Consider the following 6,000-nt stretch of genomic DNA (forward strand, 5'->3'; position numbering starts at 1 on the left):
TCCCACACGGCGTGGTGCTGCTGGAGGAATTCATCAAAAAACTATTTCCAAGATCTGATGGACCCCGGTCTAAGTATTTTGAACCATTTGTACGCAGGTCCTTTCAATGTGACAGCGAAGCAATGACATCTAGCCTCGCTACTAATTCCCCTCAGCTTCATCAGGTCGTTAAATGCATCCAGATGGTATTTCAGATCTGTGCTTCCTTCGTAGGGAGTCATATGGGGCTCCTTAAAGTTGGCTAGGAGTCGGATGGCTTGGATCTCTTTGATGAAGGGCGACTCATGATTGAACTCTTCCACAAAGGCTTGACCTCCGGAGGCGTTGATCATATAAGTTGATAAATGTTGACTTGTTTTTTTTTCTTCTAAAGGTTGGATTGGACCATTTTATATTTAATTTTCCTATTATGTTGATGATTGTTTATTAACATTGTTTATAATCGTTTCCTTTTCAGATATTACCATGGCTAATCTAGGAGGTTTTGATGATGTTTGTCCACTTCCTGGACTTGATGATGATTTTCTACTTCCTGGACTTGAAAATGATGTTGGTCAGGAAGAGAACGATGATAATGCTATAAAGTATGTGAGATCTGGTAGGGGACTATGTACCATGCCTGACATAACCAAGATGCGAAGTGAAGGTGTTATACCGATCAAGTTGAATGAATATGGACAAACAATCGATACAACAAGATCAAAATTAGGATCAATGATCGGATCAACTATAAAGAGGTGTGCTTCAATCACACACGCGAGTTGGGATAAAGTCCCAGAATAGCACAAAGAAATTTTGTTTGATATCATTAAGCTATTTTCTCTATCACTATAATATATGTTGTTTGTATTTTTAATATAGACTAATGATATGTATTGTTTTCAATTGTAGGCTACATTTGACATAGACTATAAAGCAAAAATAAAAATTATGTCAAGGGTGGCAAAACGATGAAGATCATTCAAATCCTATCTGACTAAGGTATGCATCTATGATATGCTTGATGCAAATCCAACCATCAAGACGTTCAAAATGCCAAGAGGTTACTCACAGTTGATCACTAAAACAGATGGGATGAGTTCTGTGTTGCCCGTATGACTGATGATTGGAAGAAAAAAAGAAAAATACATCAAGATCGTCGAAAAAAAATAAACACGACCATCATATGTCACGAGGTGGGCATTTGTTGGCACTGGAAAGGCTGGAACAACAAAATTTTGGACTCGAGGTGTCTAAAATCGACAAGTCACAGTTGTGGTTGGTGGGATATTCTAACAAAAAGGGTGAGCCGGTTGGTATCGAGGCAACAAGCGTAGCTTGCAACATAGTAAGTGTACTACTTTTTATATGATTGGATTACTTATTTTCAATGAGAATAACTATATTTTTATATTTTGTTTGCAGGAGCACTTTACTAAGCTCATGAGTGATGGAAAATTTGAACCTGATGGGTCTAAGGATGTGCTTACTATGGCATTAGGCACCCCTGAGAGTAGAGGGTGAGTGAGGGGTATTGGGCTCGGTGTAACGCCTAGCCAATTCTGGAAAACCCCACTATCCAGTAAGAAAAAGGGAAAAGAATTTGAGACTTCCTCAGTTGATGCTCGATTTGCAATGATGGAAGAAAAATATCGTCAACTAGAAGAAATAATGAAACAACAGTATGAATTGATCAAAAGACAAGAGGAAATGATGCGACAATTTATGGAATAGATGAAAGGACAACATAGTGGCTTTGGAGGATCTTCTCATGCGTCAGTGCCAAACTATGGATCACCCATAGATCAAGCGACACCATCTCATCAGGCACACCGAAATCGTTGCATCAACCTCTAGCACCATCGCTCCCACAACTAGAAGAGGCACATGTGTTTATCCCCACTCCTGGCTCAAATCAGGTATAACTTTATCTTTTTAAAATCTAAATTTTTGAACTTGTATAATATATTTATACATATTTAAATATGTGCAGGATAAAATGATTGAATGCAAATTTACATTAGGCTCTATCACCAACATCGTTGGTAGGGGATACATTCTAGTTACTAGTAGAACAAACATCCATGGAGAAAACATAGGAGAAATCTACCGCGGTGCAATTGAGTTTGCTGACCAACCTGATGCTCTACTTGTTAACTCAATCCCTAACAGTGAGATTTATACAGTCAAACAAGCTATTGGGACTTTGATACATTGACCCAAGTCGCTATTCATCTTCAATGGAGCGACACAGGTAATTTTTTTTAAGACTATTAAATTTTTATTTACTAATTCCATTATTAATTATTTGTTATGGGTTTATTAGGAGGTCTTGAAAAAAATAGGAAAGCAAGCTGGGAAAAAAAACTTCTCTGCAATTAGCACCACAAACTCAAAAACTAGTTCCAAAACGAGTGCCTAAGGTGTCATTGTCACAATAGGGGCAACAACCATCTCCATTGTCGCCTAAGTTGAGACAAGTATATGAAATCATCAATGATTGGCCTAAACATGATTGTGTGGTTGAAGTGTCCATTGACTTTGATGTGTTTGGCCATGCTTGTGAATACTTTGCTCTGTTTCGGGATGAAATACTTGAATTTTGTAAAAAGGAGAAGATTGGACAATCATGCATTGTCTTCTACATGAGGTATGCTCTATATGAAGTTAATAATATTTATTGTAAGGATTTTCTTTATCAAATATTTAATTTTCTTTTTAACTAATGATATTTGATGGTAGTATTTTGTACCAGACACTATTATTAGACGCGAAAAAGAGAGGATCGTTGTTGTTTATGAATCCGAATAAGGCTTCTACTTCTGTGACTCGTGCCGATAGTCGTGCTCAAGATTTATGTGATAGGATGTTATATTGAATGTATAAAAAGCATGATTGGATAGTTATACCTTATAACCATGGGTAAGTTTAATTAATATGCTTTTCATTGATACAAAAAAATAGAATCTAAAGTTAAAATCTTTGTAATACTTGTTCTTTCAATTGGGAGCATTGGATGTTATTTTTATTATATCCCAATTGGCTTTATTTTTGTTTTCTCGATCCTCTCAATGTACCATTAGATAATAGGACAGTCATCAAAGAGACCATCCATGATGCATTTGAGATGTATTTCACGGAGAGAATGAAAGCACGTCAAAAGATCAACAAATGCCCAGCGAGAGTAATGTATTTCCAACCTACGGTATGTTTCTATTTGTATATGAGTTTATGTATATGTAGAGATGTTTAAGATATTTAATACTAAGATTTGTACATGTATTACCAAAATCTATATAGTGTTGTAAATAACCAAACAATATCGACTGTGGATATTACATTATGAGGATGATGAAGAATGTACTTATCAATGCCCCTCATATCAAACCTTTCTTGTCGAAACACGTAGCAAAGAATACGCAACTACATAATATTAATCCAGTATAATTTTTGTATATGTTTTGAATTTATTACCACTAATATAATTCTAATTAAAGTTTTATTTCTTTTTTTTTCAATTCACCTCTGACAAACCATATACTACTCAAGAAATTGACGAAGTTCGAGAAGAATGGGTGATGTCATTTGTATAATTGGTTAGAGAAAAATGAATGATGTTATAGCTAGCTTATTACAATACATGTTGAGAAATTTAAATTTCTTTTAAAAAAAATTGCTGTTTTTTTTTTTAATTTTCTTTTCAAATTTCTTTTAATACATTTTGGACACTCAAAGAGATATATTTTTTTAAATATAAATGAAAATTGTAGTTGCATTTTTTTAAAAAAAATTACTTTTAAGGGCATGCAAAGCGAGTCCTACAATCTTAATTTAAAGACACTCAACGGGATATTTTAGGACACGCATTACGAGTCCTAAACACTTACTTAAAGGCACTCAATGAGATTTTTTAGGACTCGCGCGAGTCCTAAAAAATCTCAGATTTCAAGGCTCTCAAATAGAGGACTCGCAATGCGAGTCCTAAAAAGCCTTTTTTGTAGTAGTGTACGTAAGAAAATGATATTTGGTGGAATGCACCAAGGTGCATTGTAGGTAGTGATGCACCTTAGCACTTGGGTGTGTGCATATGCATGGTTGCATGGTGAGCATGCAATAGATTTCCTACACATTATTTTCTTTTACTTATTTTATTTATTTAATTATAAGAATTAAAAAGAAAATAAAAGGAAAGGGAAATAAAAGAGAGAAGGCTCTAGAAGGCTTGTGTTCACACAAGAAAGAAGTGGGAAACAAATGGTAAGAAGAGATAGAGGTGTCGTTTTTTTATTCCCGTAACCCTAGACCCAGCCTCAGTAAAATGGGCATAACATGGGTTGTGGATATGCGATATAGAAATTATTGGTATTGTTAGAAAGCTAATTAAATTAACTACAATTTTTGTGAAATAGCAGTTTCACTAAAACGTAACAAGAATGGGTCAAAACCCAGCCCCAAGTTACAAGATCCTAGAACTACGAAAATTAAACCTTTCCTTATTAGTGTGGTGTGCCAATGAAGGAAAGAGAGAAGTTAGTGAGCTGTCAGTTTTCAAAAAGATTTGATTGGCTGAGTGAAATTATTAATTGATTTTATTTTTTATTTAGGGAAATTAAAGAAAAATGATAATTACATTTTCCTTAGCTAGGTTTTGGTGATTGGGAAAATAAGAAAGAGCTTGAAGGCTCATTTGGCTTGGTGCCTGCCGTGTACTTAGAGAGAAGGGAGAGGGAGAGCTCGTGAGTTCTAGAGAGAGATGGAGAGAAGAAAAACGTGAAGAGAAAGAAGAAGAGAAGGAGAAGAGACAGAAGAAGAGGAGGAGAAGAGAAAGATGAGGCCAAGGCTAGGGATCCTAAGGTATGGGTTAAGGTTCATAGCATTACCTGTTTTTTTCCTCTACATCTTGATTCTAAGCAAGGAAAAATGATGTTGATGATAGGTTTTGATTTCGTTGCAAGAGGATTGGAGACTAGGGTTTGAAATCCCTAAGGTAAGTATTTTGGTTCATCGTGATATTGTTAGTTTCTATCTCTTCTTGAATCTAAGATCATTTTTTTTCTTTGCTTTTGTGTGGTGTATTCGAAATCCCTAGGGGGATTTAATCAAGGTGGTGGCCATAATTTGGGTTCTTGAATACTTTCAAGAGAGGTATTGGATTCTTCCATCAACCTATGTTTTGTTTTGATTTATTGGGAAGGATATGGTTTGGTGATTTGCAATGATATTTTGGTTTTTTTTTCCTTTGTTTTGTTGGCAGACTGTTATTTTTGATTTTGGGTTGAACGGTTGTGTTTTGTTAGATGCATGAGGGGTTTCAGCCTAGGGTGATTAAAAAAAGTTGTGTGCATAGTTGATTACTATTGAATTCATTTTCATATTAGACGCATGATCCTTGTAGGGATCCTATGTTATGTTACCATGGTATTTTAATTTTTATGATCTATAGGAAAATATGCAAGAATGTTATTAGACACATGGTTGGCCATAAGTTTGGCTTGGTGTTATGATAATGTTGTCTTATAAATTTTATTTTCAAATAATCACTACTACAAAAAAGGGTAATTATGTCAGTCAAACCCATCATTCAATGCAGTTGACTGACGCTGTTGACCAAGAATTAGCATTTGTGGTAGTTGGGCACTGTCACAAATGCGGGAGCAATTGCATCATAGCATACACTGACGATGTTGAGTGGGACCGTTCGCGTCAGTGGCACACTGACGGTAACAGCCCGTTTGCGTCAGTGGCCCACTGACTCAAACGAGTCGTTACCGTCAGTGGGCCACTGACGCAAATGGCCCGTTCAGTGAATTAAGCCCCATTTCGTCCCTGACAGCCACATTAACCTAAATAGTTTCAGAGAAAAAAATGCAGAAAACCAGCGGTGCCCCCTTCAGTTTTTCCTCATTTTGGTAAGCTTTTTTCATTTTTTTTTTCAATTTTAATGTAAAAATAATGATGTATATATGTTTATGAACCTTATACATAGTTTTCTTTTTAATTTTTTGTATAGATTTTGTATTT

The sequence above is a fragment of the Humulus lupulus genome, chromosome 6 (assembly GCF_963169125.1).
Source record: "Humulus lupulus chromosome 6, drHumLupu1.1, whole genome shotgun sequence".
NCBI classification, from domain to species: Eukaryota; Viridiplantae; Streptophyta; class Magnoliopsida; order Rosales; family Cannabaceae; genus Humulus; species Humulus lupulus.